This window comes from Furipterus horrens, unplaced genomic scaffold (genome assembly GCF_987537825.1).
Source record: "Furipterus horrens unplaced genomic scaffold, mFurHor1.1.pri manual_scaffold_5, whole genome shotgun sequence".
NCBI lineage: Eukaryota > Metazoa > Chordata > Mammalia > Chiroptera > Furipteridae > Furipterus > Furipterus horrens.
In genome coordinates, this window is record NW_028327175.1 from 161,824,790 (window position 1) to 161,850,290 (window position 25,501).

At 51.0% G+C, this 25,501-nt stretch overlaps 1 protein-coding gene and 1 long non-coding RNA gene across 6 annotated transcripts in view; one reads left to right on the forward strand and one right to left on the reverse strand.

Moving 5' to 3' along the window:
- Positions 1–25,501, forward strand: part of CHST3 (carbohydrate sulfotransferase 3) — a 31,458-nt gene that overhangs the window by 370 nt on the left and 5,587 nt on the right. The window contains exons 1-2 of one of the 5 annotated variants that reach the window (XM_090278169.1): positions 3,889–4,091; positions 21,511–21,586. The exons of 2 other annotated variants lie outside the window; for them this stretch is intronic. The gene's annotated coding sequence lies outside the window, so the exon portion shown is untranslated. Of the gene's footprint in view, positions 1–3,888; positions 4,092–21,510; positions 21,587–25,501 lie in introns of those variants that run through there. 2 more of the 5 variants (XM_090278168.1, XM_090278172.1) reach the window with 2 other exon arrangements.
- On the reverse strand, positions 887–9,363 carry LOC150010251 (uncharacterized). The gene is made up of 3 exons (XR_016511226.1): positions 9,207–9,363; positions 2,459–2,669; positions 887–1,001 (listed from the first exon to the last, which is right to left on the reverse strand). It is a non-coding gene; the product is annotated as an uncharacterized LOC150010251 (long non-coding RNA).

Here is a 25,501-nt window from a genome sequence, read left to right on the forward strand (position 1 = left end):
CCCGGACCGCCTCCGGGGCCCCCGGGAGGCTGCCCGGGCGTGCGCCCCCTCCCTTCCCCGTCCGGGCAAGAGCGCGCGCCAAACTTTGTAGGGAGAGGGGGCGAAACGCAGGGCGGGGAGAAGGAGCTCCCGGCTCGGGAAAAACTCCACGCAGGCATCCACGATCTCTAGACCCGCTGCACCCAGATTCACAAATGCCAGGTACACACAGCTCATCATCACTCAACCCACCGACACCGCGCACACGCTCTGAGCAGGCGCCACACCGACCAGGCACAAGCTGCAGAAGGAAATTTACAATCCCGGAGCGCGGCGGCGTGGATCTTCAGACCTAGCGTGCCTTCCTGCCCTTAAATAAATCCACGGTCTTTGTCTGCTGCCCCTGCAGCCGCCCCCCCTTACAAGCGCCCCCCCCCCCAAAAAAAAGCTACGAGCTTGGAAGGGACTATCTTGTCTTTGAAAAGTCATAGCCAGGACCCCGAGGCCAAGAAGTGGGGAGGGGAAAGCAGACCTTGCGGTCAGTTCTCAGGATTTATCAGGAGCGAGTTTGGTGTGGAAACGATGTCTGGGTGATGGGTCTGGGTGTGCGCAGCTCTTCCGGAGGCGAGGCCCGGCGAAAGGAGGGAGTGATTCATAAACTCAGACCTGGCGTCCTGGGGTCTGTGAGCAAAGTGGAAAAGGCTGGCAGGCCGGTGCTGAGCTGGACTGCTGGGTGGTGGCAGTGACCGGGCCTGTGAGGGAAGCACAGACCCTTCTTCCCCCAGCGGATGTGCTTCCTCAGAGTGACTTTCCTCTGGGGTCTGACTGAGGGGATTCCAGGCGGAGGGGTGGATGTGTAAAACGGGGTGGGGGGTTTTAAGATTCCAAGGTCACGGAGAAACCAGGGTGGTACTGAAGCCTTGTTTATTTTCATTGCATCCGAAGTTGTGTTTGTTTTCAAGTGTCCTGGTGTTCTGAGGCTCCAGGATGTTTCAAGGATTGTCCTGGACCTAGCACAGTGCCTGGCATATAGTGGATACACAGTAAATAGTTGTTTAACAAATAATGACACCAATAATTAATATCTGTTACGGATTCACTATGAGCCAAGCCTGGTGGCCTCAGCTGGGGTGGAATTGGTCTTCCTGCAGAGGAAAGCGTACTGAGTGGTTGCAGGAAGCTCTGCATGATCTGCTTGGGGAATGGCCCAAGCAGCTTGTTTCATTGTGCCCTGTGGGCTGGCATCCGGGACTTGAGTTTCATCACTGGCATCTGCTGCCCTTCGAGGGGCAGCAGGGAAGACTTAATTTCTGCAGCCAGTGTGCGATGTTTCTCCCTGGCTTCTGCTGTCCAGGTTGCAGATGGGTCTCGTGAAGGGTCTAGAAGCTGTGTCCTCCAGCAGGGGCTTGGCTCCATCGTGGCAGCAGGTGGAGGGGCCCTCTCAGCTCCTGGACTGAGCAATGAGTGGGTACCTCTGTGCCAGCTGGCATGAACTTCCCGGAGGAACAGCAACATCCCCTGTTGCTGCAACTGTGATTGTAAGCAATCTTGGGAACGATTCCCTGTGGCACCCTATTGAGTGTGCAAGGATGTGGAGACATGTACTTGCCAAGAAGTGTGTCATTTCCTACCCCTGTCCCTTTGTGACTAGGTTCAGTGTGCAGTTCAGGCTTCTAAATGGTGTTAAGCTGAAATTAGCGAAGTATGTGGGCAACACCCAGGACTGTGGTCCCAGATGAGAGAGGAAGTAATCTGGGGTTGGCCACCCCCAATTTCAAGTGGGACGCTCCAGCCAGTCCCTTCCCAATATCAACTTTCCACCTTAATTACATCTGTGAATCAAGCACTCCACAAACATCTTCTCAATAAGTCAGCCCTTACATACCTCTAGCGTTAGCATTTTATCACTACTTTATGGATTAGGACATTGAGGCTCAGAGAAGTTAAGAACTGTAACACACCTGGTGAGGGACAAAGCCAGGATCTGAACCAAGGTAGTCTGTCTCTGGACCCGTGCTCTCTCCACCATGCCAGGCTGTTTCTAAGCCCTTCAGGTTCTCCATGGCAACAAGGACGCAACAGTGATGCGCTTACTGACATGGTCCTGGGACCTCTGACTGCAGTCCCCTCTTTCCACACACTCTGCCTGGCCTGGATCACACCATAGGCCATGGGAACTGAAGGCTGGGTGGCACCAGGCAGCTGGAGCTTTTCATGTGGATCTGGACTCAGGAAACAATGGGGGCTTGGGACTGATCTCAGGGAGATGTTGCAGTAATTCCAGTGAGAGATGACTCATAGCTTACTGAGAAGTGGGGACAAAGCTGCCACAAGTCACAAGTTTGGGTTTGGGAGAAAGTGCCAGATAAGCGTGCTCCAGTGGATTACTATATCCCTTTCCCTCTTTGGCCCTCACCAGGATAGAGGTCTATTACACAGGGAAAGCAGCTCTCGCCTGCCATCTCCTGCTGTCACTTACATGGTACATATAAAGGGACCCGCCATGGCTGTCTTTCTCATTCCCGTACCAGGTGTCCTGGGGAGCTGGACTCCTCTGCAGTGTCTCATCCTCCGGAGAGCCAGCACAGCACCGGTAGGGGTCGGGAGGTGACAGCCACATGGCCCAGCCGGTCCCCAGGTCAGGCTTTCTCACATAGACCCCACAGAGGAACAGTGGTTACTGTCTCCACCTAGCAGGTAAGGAAATGAGGCTCCGAGCATGCAGCAGGTGCCACGATCCCAGCTCTTGGGACTGTGAGCCACGCCGCCTTTCAGGTCCCCTGCAGGCATTTAGGGGCAACCATGCTTTTAGTCTGGTTGGGATTCTATATCCTCAGAGGGTGAGCGGGATTACTCCTGTTGGGACAGGGTCCTCACTGCTCTGCTACCCCTCGCCTCTGCCCCAAAGCCTATGATACAGGTTTCCATAGTACAGGAAGAGCTGGCAACCTTGAACAAGGAGCCCTGCCAGTGGCCCCAGGAAGCCCACTGGGGTGTGTTCTGAGGCCTTCGCAGTGCCCCAGCCCCTCTTCCCACTCCTGTGGAGTGGACATGCTATCCAGGATGGAAGTTGGAAGCCTGGGTATGGGGAGAAGCTGCAAGGACTGTTCGCCTTGTACCTCTGTGCTGGTATCTGACATGTGGAAGTACTTGGGAATGTGGACAGGTAATAGGTGAAGGTCAGGGACAGACTGAGTCCCTCTGCTGAGAAGTCACAAAGCAGGGAGCCACGGGAATCTTAGTCATGAGGAGACATTCAGAGAGGTCCCTGCTCTTCATGAAGTCACACAGGAGGAAAACAGCTTTCCTTTTCATTCCTTAAACAGAAATACTTGTTCTTTTTTTCTTCTCTTATTCTAAACAAATGATCAAATGCTGCTCTCCTGCCCTAAACATGTGGATTCCCCTGCTGGGCATGGCGGTGGAGTTGGGGAGGGAGTGGCGGGGGGCACTCCCTGAACTCCTGGACAGTTTGTTTCGTGCTTGAAGGTGGACAAGCCTTTTTGTCCATTGCCTCAAATCTGGCTGGTTGCTCCCATACCCCCCACTCCCACCCCACCCTCGGTTTGAAGGGAGGGGGCCAGCAGGCCACCAGAGCCCCTGACCACCCGTAACTTCATGTCTCCACACCCCCATCCCTCCCTCTTTATGCCTCCCCCTCCCTGCCCTTCTTCCCACAAAGATGGCTATGTGCTGAGGGACTGTGGGTTTTTCTGGGCCCTGGGAAATTTATCACTGGGCTTCCAGAGGACTCTCTGAAAAGGATTTGGAGGAAAAGTGTGGAAAATAAATAAGCCAGTTCCCAGCTCAGCCTCTCCTGGATGCCACAAGTAAACAACCCTCTCAGCAGCCAGCCTGCAAGCTCTGTTTTGGCCCCCCCTGCCCTGGTTACACCTGGCTCACTGGCTGCCTTCTCCAGCGCCCTCCTTCCTGCCCCTCCTAGTCTAGCCCCTCCTACTTGACTTTGGGAGCTTCAAGAGTCAGGCAGCACACCCACCATCCGCCTGTCCCTGAGCTGGACACATGCACACTAGCTCACCGGCGGCTGCGGCAGGAGGAGCATGAGGGAGAAAAGGCCACCGGGGCTCGCAGCTCAGCCCTGCCTCATCTGAGTAAGTATCCCAGCCTCGCCTGCTGGGTGAGGCAGAGGGTGTTCTCTTGGTTGGCGAGTTTGACTTTGATTGCAGAGAATGGTGGGGGCTTTTTCCAGTTTTGTGACATCTGAGGAAGCTTGCGTTTTAAACATCTGTTTAGAGTACATGGACCAACGCTGATTTTCCTTGTTGTGTCCCTCCAAGGTGGGGCTCGCCTGTGAAGAAACACTCAAAAACCATACATTTCCATTGTCGGGCTTCCTGGACTAACTAGAATGTTAAGGTCCTTTGCATTCGACTCAAGTCATATCAGCTTGGGCCATATCAGCTTAGGGTGTTGGTGGTATGAGTTTACACTAATGGTTTCAAGAAGCTTGAGCACTACTGTAAATTAAGTTACTATGTCTGTGGGATAGGAAGCAAATTTGTGATAACTTAATAACGTCAATGAATTCAGTTGACCTACTCTGGAACCCAGCACTCAGTGAACCAGGACTCTGGGGTAGGGGCTGTTCCCCAGTAGGGGTAGCAGCTGAAGTCCACCGTCAGACCCAAGGAGGGGCAGAGGGGCCTTCCCATTGCATGTGGCTAAGCCAAGCACATATGTTAAAGCCAGAATGCCTGAAGTGCTATGTGACCTTGGGCAATGTGCTATGTGACCTTACTTAACCTCTCTGAGCCTAAGTTTCCTAATTGGTAAGGGGGGCAGTGGTGGTAATAGGCCACAGGTAATAAGGCTGTAAGTGAATTAATGTCTGTGAGGAGTTTAGAAATGTGCCTGTATGTAATGAGAGCTAGGCCTCCCACGAAAGGCGTTTTCTAAGAAGGCTCCACAGCTCAGCCGGTTGAAAGTCCCTTCTGCATTGTGCTCTGTGTCCCATAGCCCTGTGTGTGTGGGCATGCCTGTTCACATATGCCATGCTCATGCCTGTGCCTGTGAGCCCACACAGCTGCCTGAGATTTGGCCCTGGGCCTCTCCTGCTCTCTTCCCCACTCCCCTCTTCTCCCTTCCTTCCCAACTGCCTCACCATCTGACGATTTTGGAAAGTGCTAAAGTGTCTGAGCCAAAGCAGCGCTATCTGAGGAAATATTTTGAAAACAAACTGAGCCACCCCCTGGCTGAGACTGCACTGAATTTTAGCAAAGAATTTCACAACTCCGACCACGTGGGCAGGTGGGGCTGTGGGGGAGAAGGGGCAGGGAAGCCTGGCTGTCCTCTCAAGAAGGCCCTCTTGCTACATGGTTAAGGGCAGACAGGCCTGAAGAGGATCAAGATTGGAAGCTAGAATCTGTGCACCCATCATGAGGGGGAGGTCATGAAGGGGAAGACCTGAGACACCCCTGACCACAAAGGTCAGGCACTAGTCTTATTTTTATTCTGAGAGATTCTGGCTTTCTTTCACTGTTCCTCATCCTTTTGCCTCTTTTGCAGGTGCCTAGGGGTAGGGTACACAGGAAATACTGGTGATAACAGCTAGCATGAGCAGCACCATGCTTAGCATCTTTTGGGCCTGTGTTCACTGAGTTCTCCCAGGAAGCTCCTGAAGTAGGTACCGTTGTTACCAACATTTTACAGATGGGCACACAGGCACAGACAGGCAGGTTAGCTGCCAGCTTCCCTCAGCTAGTCAGTGCAAAGCTGGGCCTGTGCCCTGCAGCCTGACTCCCGTCAGTGCTCTTAACCTGCGACGATGCCACCTGTGTATGTCTGTCCTGCTGGGGCTGCTCCCCAAGAGGCTGGATGGACAGAAGAACTTTTTTATATTTTGTTTTGTAACTGGACCAGGGCGTGCCACTGGTTCAGGCCAGAAAGCTCTGGAGGCTGGCTTCTGGGGTAGCCGCAGCCCCTGTGGGCACTGTGAGTGGGTGTCTGAGCCTCGCCTTCCCCAGGCTGACCTGGCAGGGCATTTCTGGTGGGACAGCAGCCTCTTCTGCAAGGCCAGCTATCTGCTGATTACCGCTCCCCCTTGGCAATGACCTGCCTGGTCTCAGGAAGTGGTGTAGGTGGCAGCAGGAGGAATTTAAATTAATAAGGAGGAACTGGCAGGTCGGGGCCTCTGTCTCCCCGATGGCCATTCTAGCAAGACAGAAATCCCACCATGGGGTGAGCACAAAGCTGCTCGGGACACCTAATGGCCTCCATGGGCCCTGTGATCTTCCAGGGAATATTAACCTTGTACTCGGTATTCCAAGTTTCAAACTGTCTTCATTTTCCAGCTGAGAATACTCTCTCCTTCCTTCTTTTCTTATGGGCAGCTCCCATTCATCCTCAGGCCTCAGCTTGGATGTCTCCTTCAGGAAGCCTTCCTAGGTCAGCAGCCCTGCACTTTACCCTCCCGTATTGCCATTGCTGGTTTCATGGTCTGCTCCGTACCAGGCGTGAGCTCTGGAGAGGCAGGGCAGTGTCCGCCTCATTCACCCTCGTGGCCCCAGTGCTTAGTACAGCCCCAGGCATGTAGCGAGTGCACTTACCTGATTGTGGCACCACAGTGATGGATGCGATGTGGACCCTGGAGTGAAGGAGCTGTGGATCTGCCCCCCTGGGAGCTACAGGCTGGGCATATGGGACAGTGCCCATCTTCCCAGGACAGGGTGCTCCTGTTGGGAGTGATCTGTGGGTGGAGGTGGTGGCAGTCATGGTGAGTGAGAGGGGCAGCTGACATGGATGAGAGGCCCCATGTGGGACAGGAGGGAATGCGTGAGTGGGACCCAGAGCAGATAGCTTCTCACCGTCATTACCCTATGGATGCTGGGCTGAGTGCCTGAGGATGGGCCTGAAACCCTCTGAGAGGCCCCTGTGAACCAGGTGGACTGCTGGATGGTTACAGTATGTATGGCCACACTGCTCAACCCCACCAGCAAGTTCTTACTGTTCTCCCCTTGGTGGATGGATACCTGCTCAGCCTTTCCAGGGGTCAGCCCTGACCCCCAGGCAATGGAGGCCTCAGTCGCTGAGTCCTAGTCCCTGAGCACAGAGAAGGGAGCCCAGCTGGTAGTCAGCCTTCCTGGGAGTGGTTCCAGCTGCAGCCCACGAGCTGTCCTCAGAGAAGCAGTGGGGCCCTGAGTGCTGCATTCTTCTCCACGCCGCCCAGGGAGCACACATGCAGGCGCTCCGGCCAGGCATCGCCTATCCAGGGGCTGCGCACCTGCTCATGCCTGACGCTGTGCAAAGTGGGCTGGGGGTAGCAGAGGGCACCTCTTCCCACAAAGGTGGACATGAAGGAGGACTTGGGGAAGGCTCCAGTGCAAGAAGGGTCCCTGGGCAAAAGCACAGGATGGGAAAGTTCAGATGGAATTCAAGGGTGGTGAAGAATCCAGCTGGACTGTAATGTGTAGGGTGCACAAAGCGAGAGAGTGAGCCATGAGGTAGGATGGAGTTGTGGTTATATATGCAGGTTCTAGAGCCAGTCTGCCTGCGTGAAAACACTGCTCCTTACTTTCTGGCTGTGTGACCATGACCAAGTAGCTTAACCTCTGTGCATCTCAGTTTTCTCATCTGTAAAATGGAAATACTAACAGTATCCATTAACCGGGGGTGATAGGAGGACAAACTGTGTTTCTACATATTCAGAGCAGCGTCTGGCACACAGGGAGCATCAGGAAGAGATACTAACTTTTTAAAAAAATCCTCATCCAAAGATATGTTTATTAATTTTAGAGAGAGAGGAGGGAAGAGAGAGAAACATTGATGTGAGCAAGAATCATCGATTGGTTGCCTCCCGTACACGCCCCTACCAGGGATCGAACCTGAAACATTTTGGTGCATGGGATGACTCTCCAACTAAACTGAACCACCCAGCCAGGGCAGGGCTATCCTTTCTTTTTCTTTTTTAAAAGATGCAACTAGAAAAGTAAATTGAGGTCAGATCATAGAGTCCTTTGAATGTCATACTTTCCATTTGCTAAGCACCTGCTCTGTGCCAAGTACTTTAAGACAGGGACACTAAGCCCAACATAACCTAACAAAGTTGTTAATAATGTCTCCATTTTACAGATGAGGAAACCAAGGCTCAGAGAGGCAGAGTAATCACCCAAGGTCACTCAGCCCGGAGGAGCCAGAGGCAGTAGTGAAACCAGGTCTGTCTGGTAGTCCCTCAGTGTGAAGATTGGACATGACAGAGGCAGGATGGGATGTGCCCTTGGCTGGGGTTGCAGCCAGGAGCAGAGCACAGATGCTGTAGCTATGGGTCCCTGGGGAGCGAGGGCAGGAGGTAACAGAAGGAGAGGTGTTGGGCAAACCTGGAGGGCAAGGGGACAGGAGGCTCTGAGGCCACAGCACACAGCTCACTATTGAGAGTCCAGGGCAAGCCACTGAGTCATTCTGGGAAAACGTGACCTCACTGAGGCTCGCCGTCTGCTGCCCACCTGCCAGTCTGCCTTCTATGGTTCTCCTGGTGACCTCATGCCCAAAGTCCTGCACGGGGACCCTCACACCCCAGGTATCAGGGCCAGCTCAGCTCCCCAGCTCAGGTCCCCAGCTTCCTGCCCTGGGTTCCGCTCCCCAACCGCTGTCTCCCACTTTCCCACCCTTTTCCTCCTACCTGGAGTCCCCATGCCACCCCCCTGATAAACCCAGTTGAGGCAGGAGCTTCTGGAAGTCATAACAGCATGAAAAGCTTCCAAAAGGGCCTCTACGCCAGTCCTCTGATTGGAATTCTGCGTGGGGAGGGCCCAGCTCAGGAGGCTCTGGTGGAGCTTTTCGAGTTGCTTTTCCTTTGAGAATGGCGCCTGCTATTCTCTTGGAATCACTTTGAAAAAGGAAAGCCTGGTTGAACTGTGGGCACAGCACTGTGCCAGGTCCCAGAGTCCTCTGCCTTTCTGGAGAGCACTTTGTGTACTAAGCTTCCTCAGGCTGAGTGATTTACTTGCATCAACCTGATTGCATGGGGTAGCCTCATTTCCCAGATGCCAACGCTGGGGCCCAGAGAGGTGAGGTGACTTGTTTAAGGTCACACAGCCACAATTCAAACCCTCGGCTGTCCAACTCCAGATGTGCCTATGCCCTTAGCCGCTTCACAGCGAAGCCACCAGAGAATCACAGGAGGCGGAGTACACCGAATCTGTGACTGCCAAACAGTGCAGTGCAGACAGGAAGTGCCAGGGACCTTTCATCACAGAGTGTGGCTCACTTACCAGAGCTTCTTGGAGACCGTGGATCCGTTTAGGAGGTGGCAGAGAGTGCCCAGCAACTTGGCCATGCAAACCCTGCTGACGTGGCCTTCTGGGATGAGACATTCCCCTCTGGGAGAAGCACAGGGGCTCAGGGGGTGCCTGTCCTGTTTTGGCAGGCCAGACCTGGGAAAGGAGTGTGAGGCAAGCAAGGGGCTGGGTGCCAGCTTCCTTAGCCCTGTCTGTTGGCACAGGGTGTCAGGCTGCCACAGCTGCTGCTACAACTCCCCTGCCTCCCACGCCACCTGCCCTGCAGCAGCCCAGAGGAGCAGCTGGTGACCAGCCCTGCACTGAGCTGAGAGAGATTATCCCCATTTTCCAGGTGAGGACACTGAGGCTTAGCAAGGTTTTCTGGCTCTCCTAAACTGCCTGGGCTGGAAGGGGAGGAACCAAGATTCAAGTCTTTTCTGCAGAGAGAGAGACAGAAGGAGGGAGGAGTAGGCCTGCCCTCTGACCTAGAGCAGTGCTGCCTCTGTTTTCAGGATTGCACTTCTGGTTCTTCTGCAGTTACCCAGGCCCTGTGCTGCAACGACCCTCTGGGGTGAAAGAAAAGCTCTAATTTCAATTGGGCCACAAGTCACCATTTTTCCAGTACACTTTTGAAGCCATGGGGGCCCTCCCCAGGCTTTGGTTGGGGGTTGTGGGGGGCAGGTTTCTTCTCTGAGTCCCCACTGAATGCCAGCCCCACCCTGGTCCTGGCAGTGCCCATCCCTGGAGGGGCCTGGCCTCAGTGGTCACCCAGCATGTGACAGGTTGCCTTGCTCTCAGTGGATAGGTGCCGGACTCCCAGAGCTCTGAGGGTCTGCTGCCTTTAACGCCCAAGTCCCACGTGGTTAGTGCAATTCCAGTTGCCCTCCCCAAGGATATCTGGGAATTCCCCAGGATACTACCGTCTGTAGGGCAGTTTTTCCTGGCACTGTGCCCTTAGCCCCCAGGTCCCCTCAGGCCTTGGGAGTAGCCACGCATCCCTTTACAGGAGGGAGAGGACCCAAACCAGTCATCTCTCCTCATCCAGGCCCAGTCACTGCAGGCATAATTTCTGAAGAGCTAACTCTTTTCTCGCAGAGAAAGTAGATTGTCAGACTGTGGGGCCAGTTTTGCATCTCACTGCCCCCAAATTTGCCTTCCTGACTTTGTCCCTGCTTATATTCTGAGGCCTGTTAAAATGACTTGTCCAAAATGAGAGCATCTCACCTCAAAAGAACTTTGCCTCTACTTCTACAGGTAGAAAACTGGTACTTGCTTTTATTTTGTTTTAGTTGATTAAATTTGATAACATAATCCATGCCCGTGGTACAAAATTGGAAAGGTACAAAAGGGCATAAGGCAAAATCTCTCCCATGCCTTCCCCAGACACCCAGGTCCCTCCACAAAGGCCACCAGCCTTATCAGTTTCTTGTGTGTAAGCTGCTTTTAAATTGTCCAGTTTTAAAACCATTGAAATGATACTCATAGGACTTCCTGTTCCACTATTAGTCAAACTGAGGCACAATCCGGAAGATGGCTGCAGAGTCTGGCTCTGTTGTGTGAACACGGACTGGGGTCATGGCTAAGCAGTGCTCCTCACCAGGCTATGCCCTCATGCCAGCCCCCAGCCTCAGCAGCCACCTTTAACTCCTCCCACATGACACGGAGGACAAAACCGAGGCCTCACGTCCCCCTTCCCTGCAATCCCAGAAGGCCCGTCAGCTTCCGTGGGCAGCGTGCACCAGGCTCTTAGTTACCTGTGTTCCCAGCTGCTCCTTTTTCATTCTCCCCTCTTGCCTGGCCAGGCAGGACCTGCAGCTGGAGCCCGTGGGGTCGAGGCCTGGCCATGGCGATCCGACCAAACCATGCTGCCTCTCGGCCAGACTGCGTGCTCAAGGTCCCCTCTGTGTGGGGGCTCACAAAAGCAGGGTGCACCCTTCACTCCCATGGCTGGGCGTGACCTGAAGCCTCCCTTGCTCCCCTTTCCCTTTTCCTCCCCTCTCTCCCCTCCCATCCTCTCTCTTCTCTGCCCCTCACCAACTTGCCCATCATCCTTTTTGCATCTTTCCCTTCTTCCTCTTTTCCTTCCTTAGTTATCTGGTGCTGGACAGCAAATGTTATTTCTAATGCAAAGCGGAAAGTGATAAGAATGGCCCGAGGCAGAGAAATAGTGCCAGGAGAGCAAGCCTGAGATTTGACATCAGCAGACCTTACCCTTCAAGTTCCTGCCTTGCTCCTCTAGCTGGGTGACCTTGGGGAGGAGGCTTTGCTTTTCAGAACCTCCCTTTCTCATCTGACCAACAGAGAGGGAGGGCCTCAATCGGTCAGTAGGTGGTGAGGATCTGGTCTGTGCCAGGGCTTGTGTGAGAACTGAGAAGTGCAAAAGGGCTTTCTAAGGAGGAGAGAGTGACAGATGTGGGGGGCGGGGCGCGGAGGGGGCGGTGTTCCTCTGGGGGATTGGTTATGGCTGTGGGGGCTGGATCAAGGAGGGCTCTGGGCACATGAGGGGTTTGCCCTCAGCCTGGGGTAGAATTTGACCGGGCTTGGATGGGTGAAGGGTGGCCCATTGGACTGCCTCCCCTCTGTGTATTACCATACAAAGATGGACCTTCAGTTTTGTAATTATTTAAGTAGTGACTTGATTGTTTTTATAATAATGATAGATGCTTAGTATGCAGGATTCAAGTAAAATAGACAAATTAAGAGAAGAAAGCAACAAATCACCTCTCCATTTCACCACTGAGATATAATGGGTTAGTCATTGGGTCCACATACTTCTGGAGGTATATATACAAAGAAGAGGAAGCATCAAGAGACAGAAAGTTTTATAAATGTGGGGAAATGTACAATTTCATTTAACTTTAGGCCAGGGTTGTAAAGAGACTGTCTGCCCCCAAAGCAGCCCCTCTCATCTGTTCTCCACCTACAGGAGTGCACTGTGTGGGGCCTCCCCATTCAGACAAATTTCAAAGGGGAGCTGGTTGAAATTAGTACGTTCCGGCTCGAGAACAGTGGCTTTCCGTCTCCTTATTTTGTTCATTCAAAACCTCCAACAGAGATGCATGCACATAAGTGAAACCAAGTCTTATGAAACCCATATGTCCTTATTGCACTCTGAGATTTTCTGTTCCACACAGCTGTGTTCTACTCTATTAAACAAAAGCTTGTCTGACCTACCAAACTGATTGCCCAAGCTGAAGTTTGAAAAATATCTCTCTAGAAGAGTGATTTTCCAACTTGAGCATGCATCAGATTCACCTGCCAAGCAGGTTGAGAGAGCTTGTTCTGCTCACCCCCAGAGATTCTGATTGATGATGTCTGGGGAGGGGCATTTCTACCGAGCTCCCTGGTGCTGCTGCTGGCTCAGGACCCCACTTTGAGATCCCACCCTCCTAGAACATTTCACCCTCCTTTGGCAGAGACTACCAGACTCCTCTGTCTTATTTAACAGAGGAGAATTGCTAATGGCTAGTGCAAGAAGTGTGGATCTCTGACATTTTTGAGGATACTGGTCAGGCACGGTCTTTGGGATCTTAGACCCCACCCTCCTGAATTCCAGCTCCCACTATTAATATCAAGTGCTGAATGTAGAAAAGGTCTGCTAAGCAAAGGGACATTTATGCCTTGGCCTGGTTGAATTACCTGCCTCTTATATCCCAAGCCCACAAAACATAAAACCCTCCCAGCCCTTTTGAAAACACTGTTCTTCTATAGGCAATGAAAGGTGCCATTTATCATGTGGATTTCACCTTTCTGTTTTTTTGAAAGGGAAGAAAGTGGGTCAAGCATGACCACTCCATGGGGAAAGCTGTCCCCTTGGCTCTGGTTGGGGTCTGCTGAGTTGGGCCTGCTTCTGGATTCCCAGCTTTAACTGCAACCTCTTCCTGGCGTTGTAGCTGAGCACCCACATCAGCACCCTGGCTTTCCAGCCTTCTGACTTCTGAGACTGGCCTATGCTTTAAGCTGCCTCTGCTCTTCCAACCAGCCCCCACCTCTATCCTCCCCCTTCATAGCCTGGGGGGCCTCCTTGGCCCCCTCCCCAGGCTTGGAGTCCTCCAAAGCCAAGCCTCAGCTGGGAGCAGCCTTGTGAGGGAGGGGAGTGTTAAATAGGCACAGAGCCCCTCTGTTCTGTTAACAATGGCCCGTTGATGGCTGGATTCTGCCCAGTCGGCCCCCTTGACTGGACTTTGTGGGAGGAGGAAGGGCTGCAGCCCCCCAGGCAGCCATTTCTGGGTGTGAGGTTGATTCAGAGGCTTTAGTCTCTGTCTGCCCACAGAACCTCATTCTTCAGGGCCTGATGCAGCACTGAGAAACCCTCACACCCCTCCCACCCCATCGCAGGGGCCGTTTGGGGCCCTAGGAGTGATTCAGTTCAGTCTGACCAAACAATCATCTATTGAATAGCTCCTGGTACTGAGGTTCGGTGCGAAGTAGCTGTGGGGAATAAGAATAACTGCTACCATGAATTCAGTGCTTATAGTTAACCCACCCCTGACTGCCCAACGAGTCATGAGGGAGCTTATAAAAATTCCACTGCACAGACCCCTTTCCCCCACTGAATCTTCAGGAGTAAACCCCAAGCACTGATATTTTGTCAGAGCTCTCAAAGCGACTCTCATGCCCAACTGAATTAAGCACCACGGACCTCCTGTCAGTTAGACGGTGCTAAGCATCTAATGGAGTGTCCCACTGCATGAGGTAGGTGCCTATGAGGGGCTGAATAATGCCATCCTAAAAATATCCATATCTGAATCCTCTGTACCTGTAGATGTCTGTTTACAAGTACTCCACACCTCACATGGTACCAATAGAAGGGACTTTGAGGTGTGATTAAGGACTTTGAGATAGGAAGAGTACCTTGGATTATCCAATGGGCCCAATATAATCATAAGGTTCCTTATAAGAAGGAGATTTACTGCAGAAGAGGTTAGAGTAATACATCAAGACAAAGGCTCAACCAGCCCTTGCTGGCTTCACAGATGGAGGAAGGGGCCATGAGCAATGGGAAGCAGGCAGCCTCTAGAAGCTGGAAAAGGCAAGGAAGCCTAGAGCCTCTAGAAGGAACAAATTTGTTGACATCTTGATTTTAGGACAGAAAGACTGATCTTGGACTTTTGACATTCAGAACTGCAAGATAAAAACTATGTGTTGATTTAAGCCACAGAGTCTATGGTAATGTATAACAATAGCCATAGGAGATTAATGCAGGGCTACTAGTAACCCTGTTTTACAGATGAGGCAGGCACCTGAGATCACACAGCTGGTGAGAGGTAGAGTTGCAACAGGAAGAACTCAGGTGTGTCTGACCCCTAAATCAGTGTTCTCTGCCCCTCACCACACTGCCCCACTTTGCAGCCAGACAGACGTGGGTCCAAATCCCAGCACTGCCACATTCTGTCCTTGTGTTCTTTGCTATAAGTGGGGGGCCCATGTGGCCAGAGGGAGGCTGTGAGGCAGGGGAAAGGGGACTGTGGAGAGTGATTGGAAAACTAGGGTGGGCCATGTTGCTTCCAGGTGGAATGCCACGTAGAGAGGTTTGAACTTGATTCTGGAGGAATGGAGCCCACAGGAGGCTGCACTTCACAGTGCTGTCTTAGGCTCACTCAGTCTCTGGATCTGGCCTACATGCAGCTGCCATAGAGAACTGCAGGTCTGGGGCCAGGAGCAGCACTCTACTCATTGTTCCCTGCTGCCAGCAACAGCTGCTTATCTGGGACGGCCAGAGAGCTCCCATTTCCTGGGAGGCGAGATATGGCCTTGTGCCTCCAAAACATGTTTCTTTCAAGACTATCCAAGAACCTTGTATGGAGGAGTGTGAGACATAAAGGGTTCTAGAGAGTTGTCCAAAGTCGTACAGCAAGTTGGTGACAGGTCCTGGCAGACCATTTCCTGGCTGGGACTCGGAGCTGCCCACTGCTGTAAAGCTCCCATTTTGGGTTAACTGCTTGCTCAGTGATACAGCATAGTGGTTGAATTCATGGACTTCAGAGACAGACTGCCTGCGTCCTAATCCCATCTCTACCCTGCCACTGAGGACAAGTTGTTTGGCCTCTGATTGCCTTAGATGGAGGCTGTGGTTATTATGTATTATTATCTAGGAAGGTACTGCTGTACCTTCCTCACAGGGTTGTTCTGAGAACTGAATACATGTGCGTGTGTGAAGTGTTTGGAACAGTGCCTGGTTCATTTTAAGTGTTAACTTCTATTATTATTCAGCTCTCCTAGGACAGAGGCTGACTTTCCCTCCCTCAACTCCCAGTGCCTCCTCCCGTGCTTGGCCCGGAACAAGGACTTGGCAAATAAATTTACTTGTTGAATTTGAGCCTTTATCATCCATAGCTCACTAGATACTTTCCAAAATGTGTTCACTTTTTCAAAGTTCCACCTTAGCTCTTCAAATCCTCTCCTCCTCCTAACCCTGTCGTCCTCCTTCTTGCCTGGGAGCTGCAGAACTTCCGTAAAGCAGCCTGAAGCTTACTTTGCCCCTTGCTAAGTCCCATGAGCAATTCAAAGGTAACACAGATGTCCCAGGTCTCACCAACCTGTGAGTGCCAGTGTTGCACAGTCTGTGTGGCTGCCCAGATCCCCTCCCCCAAGGGTGTGCCTGCCTGACTGCTGAGGCCCCCGAGGGATCTCTGAGCAGCACTGCTCAGGCACCCAGTCTTGTGTGGTCTCACACGGGCCCCATGCCGGCCCCTGGCTTCTCTCTCACTGGAAGGTCTTCCTACTGATCAGGGGTCAGATATCATGTTGTTCCCTCCAGAACCCTGTCCCCCTCTTTTTCTTTCCCCTACTATCACGATGGGGCTTCTCAAGTTCTGCTTCCTCATTCAGCCTACCCCTCAAAAAGCCCCCAAGCCTGTTCTGGCATGTGAATGGACCCCAGGAGGGTCACCAGTCCATAATGCTACAAAATGCCAAAATTGGAGTTCCAGTTTGGATTCAACCAGTTCACTCTTCTGCCCCAAGAAGGCCCTTCTGAAGTTTTCTCATTACCCACCTCTAGCCCCACTTTCCAAAGATCTCTCTAAACCCTGTTGTGGAAGCTAGTTTTCTTCTTTTTAATTAAATGTTTTAAGTTGTGAGGTAATTGTACATCCACATGCAGTTTTAAGAAATAATACAGAGGGGTCGCATGTGCATGTTACCCAGCTTTTCTCGATGGAAACTGCTTACAAAACTGGAGTACAATATCACAACCAGGATATTGACGCTGATGCAGTCAAGATACCGACCCCGCCCATCACCACAAAGATCCCTGACGTTGCCCTTTTCTAGCCATGCCCACTTCCCTCTTGCCCCCTCCCCTTCCTTAACTCCTGGCCATCCTAATTGGTTCTTCTCTCACAATTTCGTCATTTCAAGAATGTTATAAAAGTGGAATCGTGCAGTATGTAACCTCTTGAGATGGGCTTTTTTCATACAACTTAATACCCCTGAACTTCATCCAAATTGCTGTGTGTATCAACAATTTGTGCCCTTTTATTGCTTAGCAGTATCCCACGTGGGAGACCCCAGTTCCTGGTTCAGAGCCCCTAAAACCCTGTTGTTTCCTGGGAGCTGAGGGCACCTCTTGTCCTGCCTTGGCGACTGGCAGGCGGTGAGGAGGGGCAGCTTTATGGGACTGAGCCCTCCACCTGTGAGATCGGACACTATCGCTACACAGATCATGTCAAAACTGAGCCAAATGGTAGGACACCCTACAATTTGTTAGGGGAGGGGTGGCCCATACATCTGGTGACCAGAAATAGTGCTCTATGTAAAAGTAAAGGAAACACACAGGAAAGAAACACATGGTAGGAAGAACTAGGCTTTTCCCTACATAGGAAGGAAAAAAACCTGCAGTTTTTCCTTTTATACCACAGTACAGGGGAGCAGGTTTTAAATGGACCACACAAACACAGGCCTAGAAACTCCCTTAAGGACTTACATTCTGAGTAAAACAAGGACCAGGCCTGTTTATCCGACAGCCCATCCTGGTCAGCAAGAGGTGGGGACCGCCTGCCCGTGTGGCTTGGCTGCTGAGCCATCGGCCGCGGAGGCAGGCGCTTAGCTCTCCGACAGGCCCAGAGGAAGCTGGGTGCTCTAAGGTACAGCTCTCAATCTTTGCCGAGTCTAGGTTCAAATCACCTAAGCAGCTTTAAACAATCGTGCCCAAACCATACTGAGACCAATTCAGTCATAATCCCTGGGATGGGACCCAGGCCTCAGTGACTTCTGAAACTCCCCAGGCGATTCTCATGGACTCTCAGGGTTGAAAGCAGTGCTGAGCAGACTCAGAAAGTGCGCCACAGCCATGCCATGCCTCTCGCCACGGCAGACATCACCAGACAGTCCCCCGACTCCGTTCCTCCAGATACCCACCCACCTTTGCAAATACATACAGCTCTCCAGGCAGCCACTTCCAGCTGATCAGCCTTGGCCTGGGTATTGACATTGATTTGCCCTCCTGGCTGGGAAGCCTGAAGCTGCTCAGCAGTGGCCATGTCCAGGTGTGTCCAGACCACAGAAAATAAGCTTGACCTCAGCATTATTCACAGCATCGTGCTCCAGGCAGTCAGTACCAAGCTACTGGCCTGGGCTCACGGGATGAAAATTAGTTGCTGCCCTCAGCTTAACAGCATTCTTTGGCTCAAGATGCTGTAAACCTGGTACAGTCGCCATCTTTGTCAAGCTCCCTCTTGCTTGTGCTGGGTTAAGTGCATCACAAAGTTTCTTGGACAACTTGTCATTAAAGTGAATTTTAAGCACTAACTGTGTACAGTAAGTCCTCCTCTAATGTCATCAGTAGGTTTTTGGAAGCTGCGACTTAAAGTGAAATGACATGTAATAAAATCAATCTCACCAGAAGCTAATTGATATACTATAAGAGTTAAGTTCCCACAGCATATTTCTGGTCACAGAAACATCACCAAACTTCTAAATAAAGACCCAAAACATTGCTACTACTAAATTTCGAAATAAGAAACATATAAGGAAGATTCATAAAAACAAATAGAATGATTTTCAACCTGCTTATTCCAGTTCAGGGTGTCAAATGGCAGAGCCTGCCCCAGCAGCTTAGGGTGCAAGGCCAGCCCCACGGTGGACAGGACACCCTTCCCTGGTAGGGCGCATTCACACACACACACACATACGGACGACTGAGATACGCCATTCACCCCACGTGCATGTATTTGGGATGTGGGAGAAAACCAGAGGACCTGGAGAAAACCCACAAAGATGTGGGGAGAACGTGCAAGCTCCACATGGATGGTGGCCCAGGCTGGGAATTGACTTTTTTTTTTCTTAACGTTATAATGAAATGACGTTGAACAAATGACTTATTTAAGGACCTGCTGTATAGAGCAATGGATTGGAGCACAACTCCATACACTCTTTTTATTCCAACTTATTTTATAACCACTTCCTTTTATTTGGGAAAGGTAATAAATAAAAATGGCAACAAATTCAAATAATACAAGAAGGTATAAGTGAAAAGTGGGTTCCTATTTCCACCCCAATTTCCCAGTTCCCTCAACCACTTGCCAACTTCTGTTTCTCTCTCGAGATATTGTAAGCATGTCCCAGCATTCGGGTGTATCCACCCCAACTTTTACAGCTGGCAGTATACCACACACTCTTGCCCTTGCTTGTATCACGTACCTTGAACAGCATTTGATATCAGCCCATACAGCGCTGGCTGTCTCTTTCTTTTTAGTCATTACAGAATATTGCACCAATAAATGTACTGCCATTTATCTAATTAGTGTGGGTTTTTTGTTTGTTTGTTTTTGGCCTATTCACAGACATTAAGGTTATTTTCAGCCTTATGCAATTATAAACAGTTTGCTGTTGTATGTGTCCTTATAACTGTGAAAGTGTATCTGCAAGATTAAGTCCTAGAAATGGAGTTCTAGGGTCTCTGTAGGGTCTAAGAGTGTGCCTATTTAAAATTTGGATGGTTTTGCCAAGTTGCCCTTCAAAAGGGACACTCCTGTCAACATTATGAATCCTATGTGTTAGGCTGTGCACAACGAAGGCTTATTTTTCACTCGCATCATATCTGATGCAGGTGGGTAGCTCTCCAAGCAGCAGCTCAGGATCTGGGCTCCTTCCAACTTGTACGAACCCACTTGGCACGTGTGGCCTCCAGTGTTGCCACAGCAAGAAAAGGGAGGGTCAGAGGAATGTGTGGGATCATTTTAAGGACCAGGACTTGAAGGGGCTTACCCCACTTTTTCCTACATCCCACCAATCAGAACCTGGTCATATGGCCTCAGCCTAAATGCAAGGGGGGAGGGGGAGGGCATGTGGGCACTTGATGAGAACCAAGCTGTTTCCCCCAACTCCACTCACACAGTATATTGTAGAACAGTTTATTCTTCAATCTACCATGTGGAAAAAAATGGCACCACGTATCATTCCAATTTGTCCTTAAACACTTTCATTGGGCAACTCGTCTCAACCTTTTTCTGTTTTAATACCCATACTAGATTGTGTTCACACTCAAGACACACTCTAGTGGACTTGCCCAAATTTTCCAAAAACCCAAAAAAACCTTCTGTGGGGAAGCCTGGAGACTTTTTAATTTTGGCTCTTATTCATAAAAACATATAAAGGCATGTGAGTAATAATATAAAATTAGCCATGTAAAGATCTGTGCCAGTTGTGGTGCAAAGTGGATTGGCAGTGATGCTGTGCAATTTCCTAGGCTCTCTGCAACTCCCCCTCCACTCTCGTTCATGAACGCACAAGCCAAGTGAAGGGGAAAGGTGGAGTTATAAGCACCTTGCATCCATTGCAGTTCTTTTTGTTAAAATTATTTTGAGAGAGAAAGAGAGATTTGTTGTTGCAGTTATTGAGGCATTAATTGGTTGACTCTTGTATGTGCTCTGACTGGGAATAGAACCTGCAGCCTTGGTGTATTGAGATGACACTCTTAGCAATTGAGCTGCAAAGTAATTTGTCTTTGGCAAATTTTGATGCATTAACTGTAATAACCTCACCATTCATTGTAATCTGCGGTATCTTGTTCAGTAATGGGCTTTATTGGCTAAATGAAAGGCTTGGAGGATGGATGTGCAAGACATATGTGCTTGAATGGAGGGTTTGTGTGAGAGGAGACTTGGGATCTGGGCTGGCATTGCTGGGTGATGTCAGATAGTAGAATGCCAAACTAAGGGGTGCTGAATAATTTTGTCTGGTAGCCTCTAAATAGCCTATAAATTTGGGAGGGCAAATCGGTTCTATCTCACGGGCCAACTCGAATGGATTGGCACTGCATTGAGAAGGCTTATGAGGCTACATCTAGTCCCAGCTGGAGAAGACGATGATTGATTAGTGATGCCTGCTCCAGGCACAGGCCTGCCAAGTGGTGGAATGTATGCCATGTATTTGCCATCCCATGCTGAAATTGCTTGAGGGGGCTAAGGTGTGAGAGTCAGGGTGATAACTTTGGGCAGGGCCATCACGATCCTGGGAGACAGGAGACCTATGCAGTAGTTCGAGTTTGATCACCATACAGTTGCATGCTGTGGCCAAGTGCTTCCCCTCTCTGAGCCTAAAGTTCTCTAGATAAAAAATGAGGAAGGGTGGACAAGAACATGTCCAAGTCCTTTCCAGTCCTGACATTCTGCAGTTTTAGGAAAAGAGTGATGATTTTTATAGTTGGTGGGGTCAGGTGCAGGACAGATATCTCTTGGACCTTTTGGAAAGACGTGCCCCCTCAGACTTGTACAGTCAAAGGCAAGGACAACTGAAGTTGGAAAGCCCAGCTGCTTTGTGTAACGCTGCTGGCCCGAACTGCTGCTGCTGGTGACAGGATCCTGTCCTGGGGGCAAAATCCATTGAGATTCAGCTTGTCCTTAGCCTGAGAGCTCTGAGTCCTGAGGCCATGACAACAGTCTGAGTAGGGAAGGCCGTGCTGCAAGGGTCCACTGTTCCACCTCTACCCCATGGCTCCTGTCATTCCTGTGGCCACACTCGTGTCAGCACATTCAGCCCTTCCTGGCCAGCAGGGCCATATGGAACTTGTGAGCAGCTCTGGCCTCCAGGGAAGCTGGCAAGAGCGCATCCTTGAGGGTTCATCCTGTAGTGTTTCTCGATCTCCCTCTGGCTGCCCTGCTGCCTTGGGCTACAGGTGGCTGCAGTGCCTGGGATAGGGAAGGTCACTGAGTTTAACTCCAGATGAAGCCAAGAGTCTGGGATGAGATGCCAGAGCCAAATGCCATCCACAAATGAGTGGGTGGTGGCCTGAGGCACAGTTTCAGCTGGCGGTCAGGTCAGGTTATCATTGTTTCCTTCATTTTGATATTTTCAGGGGATTGAGATGTCTCCATTCCAACATTCACCACCAGTGCTCAAGCCACAGAATCTGCTGCATCTGTAAAGACAGGGTGAGCGATTCCTTATTAGTCCCTTTTAACATATCTCTGGCTTGGGTTAAGCATTTCACTAGAATCTTCTTGTTGAATTCCTTGTGACCACTGAGTTCACAACAGATGCTGTAAATGCCCCCGTTTGCAGATGCCCCCATTTTCAGATGAGGGAACCACTCAGGTTTAAGTTCCTTTCCCAACATCACAGGGCTTCAAAGACAATAAGTAAAAGCAAGGAAGTCAAGCATACCCACAGCTGCAGAGAGAATCACTGAACTTGTTCAGACTTTTCCAGAGTGTCTCTTTTTATATCAATATATTCTGTGTGTACACACACACACACATTTTTTAAAAAATGGAATCCTCCTGTAGATGCTGGTGTGTCCTTTTTCAGTGCAGCAGCATGATGTGAATATTTTTATATGCAATAAATTAATTTTATGCTAATACTCTTCCATCAATGGTGCCTTCTATGTATCCAGTGCAACACTAGCACTGGGGAAGAGAAGACCAACTTACAGGAAACCACAGCTAACTCTTCAAGACAGTGTATGAATCCATTCATTCACTTCACAAATATTGTTGAGCCCAGCCATGCGCCAGGCGCTCTGCCAGGCTCTGAGCCAGGCACCGTGGGTGCAGCGGAGCAGCAGACCACCGTCCAAGGGAAGAGCCAGGGATCCTCCCAGAGCCCTCTGTTCCCCTACTCCCTGCTCCCATAGGCATCACTGCTTATTTATTTTATTTATTTTTTACTGTGGAAAATATACTTTCCATAAACATTACCATTTTCCCCATTTTTAAGTATACAGCTCAATGGCATTAAGTACATTCACATTGTTGTGCGACCCTCATCATCCCTGTCCAGAACTTCTTCATCTTCCCAGACTGATACTCTGTCCCCATTAAACACTAACTCCCACCCCCTCTCCCCAGACCCAGGCAACCACCCTCCACTTTCTGTCTCAATGAGTTTGCCTCCTTTAGGCACCTCATGTCAGTGGAATCATACAATATTTGCCCTTTTGTGTCTTGCTTATTTCATGCAGGCTACTGTCCTCACGGCTCAAGCATGTTGTGCCTGTCATAGTGATCGCATCGGCTTCCATAACGTCTCACATTTTGGTCTCTCGCTCTTCACCCCTCTGCCACCGCTTCTCCTGGACCACTGCAGAAAGAACTAACTGATCTCCCAGCCTTAAGTCCCGCCTTCGTCCGATGCATTTTCCACACCACTTCCAAAGTGATCATACGTTTTTCTTTTTAAGCTTCAGGTTAGATTTTAAAACTTCTTAAACTGATACATGGGCATGGTCATCAGAAATTCGCAAATATGAAAGGGCATAAAATGAAAAGAACCATCAGTTGCTATTGCACTTTTGTAGCTGTTTAAACCTGTGTGGCTTGCATTCATTGTGCCCTCGCACTGCCATTGGCCGGCTGGCCCCATCTGGTGGGACACTCAGGTTGCTTCTGACATGTTGGATTTCCTCGGCTGGGTGCACATCCTTGGCCATGAATCTTGGCCCATGTCCAGGTGAGTTCCAAACGAGCCAGCAGACTCCTCACCAGGCTGCCCAGCTGCGTGGTTATGGGCATCCTGGACGCCAGCCTCCGCTGTAGCTCCTGATCAGCCAAATGCAGCAAAGCCCTGAGCAGTGGGTCAGTTCCAAACTGGCCCAGGGCCCAGGGTTCAGCGTCAGAGGCACGGGAAGTACCGCTGCTGACTGGGAGGCCTGGGACTGTTCTCTGGGGCCCTGTATTTTGTGCAGCTGTCGGCTTCGGGGTTTGCACAGGATATGTCGCTCACACAGCTGATCTGGCCCCAATGAAGTGACTGTGTCACATGAGGGTAGAGTGTGCTCCCCCACACCTCCACACAGGGAAACAAGGCTGCAGGGCAGCTGGGCTCTTTCCCAGCCAGGGCTGGCTCACTGAGTCTGTAGCAGCCCCACCCCCCACAGGCTGGCTCTCAGCCACATGGTCCACCTCGGGGCTCTGGCCCACAGCTTCTCACAAGTTCTTGGATGCCCATTGCCACTCAGTGACATATACCTTCACCTTTGGTTGTTTCTGTTCTGTCTTGGCGGAGGTGCCCATAGAAGGTTATAGATGGGTTGTTCTGGGAGAGGAAGCTGGAGCCCCGGGGTGCTCGGGTGCTTGGGGAGTAATGATAGCCCTGAGCGAGCAGCACAGGGGAGAGCACCAGCCACGCATTCATTCACTTCCTCCTTCTTTCCTTCCTTCTCTTCTGCCTTCACTCATTGGTTCATTCAATAGCCTTTGGGCACTTACTAGCCTGACAGATGCTAAGCTTGAGATAGTGGGGACCTCTGTCCTTCCCACACCATCTCTGGGTGTCACTATGTGTAACAGAACCTAGCCTGACAGGCCGCTGGATGGAGCCTCCTCTCTCTGAGCTCTGGCCCTCCCTTAGCTCCTCTTCTCTGGGTGGCTCCTGCTCCTGCCTGGTGGTAAGGCTGTGTGAGCAGGGCGTGCAGCAGCTGGGGCCCCAGCCCCTACCCTGCTCTTGGCCCTGAGTGTGAAAGGAGAGCGGAGTTTTGCAGCCTGATGCAATGTCTGGAAGGGCCTGTCCCTTATCAGAGCTCCATTCACAGCAGACTCTGGGACCCCACCTTCCCCAGGAGGAGCCAGGGGTGGGCTGCAGTCCATTTGGAGCCTCAGTGGAAGTCCCAGGGTAGCCAAGGGCCTGGTTGGGAGCCATCCAAGTAGAAAACTGTTGTCTAGTGAGGGCCCCTTGCCAAGCCATGAGGGAGACTTGAGGAGAGAGCAGGGTAGGGATGCCTGTGCTTAGAGGTTAGGACCTATGCTCACAGCCCACCTTCTTTCCAGTGTTTCCTCACTAGGATTTGTCTTGGTGCCTTTGGCTATTTTCTGTTCTCCCCGTCATTAGCACACAGCTGTAGAGGCTTGAACTGAAAGCCCCAAAGCTTAGTCTCTTCATCCTCAACACAGCATCCTAGGTTGATATAATCATTCAAGAAACAAACTGATGTATGTGAAGACACAGTACATACCCATAGTATACACTTATAGCACACACTCTGCACATGCTTATGTGGTACACACTGAGACACACATCCAGAGCACACACCCATTGTACATACCTGCAGTACACACCCAGGCATACACACTCACAGTACACACATGGTTCTCTCCTATAGGGAACACCTGCTTTTTCTTCATATTGCCCATGCATTAAGAATGATTAAGCTTCTCACACTGGGCTAAATGCTTTGGGAAAGACATTTTTCCATTCACCGGAAGTACTTGCTCTGTGCCCAATGCACAGAGTGGGGCACTGGGATTCTGGACGTGGACTAAAAGGCAGAGCAGACAGAGGATGCTGTCATCTCCTGGAGCTGGCATTCAGGTGTCCAGAATAGGCAGTAAACAAGTGCATTCCTGTCAAGAAGAAATATAGAAGGATGCTGAGAGGGAAAGGGATGGGGGAGGGGAGATGGTCAACGTTAGGCTGGGGGTTGGGGAAGGATTCCAGAGGAGGGGACATTTGAGTTGAGCACTGGATATGTAAGTGGGCTGAGGCCAGCTGTCCCACTACCACTCTGTGTCCAGGCAGAACTGGGCTGGCACTTGCCCCCAACCTTCTTCACCATTGGCCCAGAGCCCTGGAAATGTGACTTCTGCTGGCATCCCGGCAGGGGGATGCCATTTGTCCTTTGGCTGTCACGTCATTGCTGGGTTCTGTGGGTAGGAAGGGTATCATCGAGTAATCCCCTGGGAGGTGACATCCAGCAAGAGAAGGAAGGTATTTTTCATTCTTCCCATGAGCTAAGCAAGGGAGTGGGTCTGGCCTGTGCACCCTGGTTTGGGGAGGGAGGGAGCATGAAGGTTTGTCCTGTGTCACAAATGTCACAGACCCACTTCTAGCACAGGGCTTCCTGCAGGGCA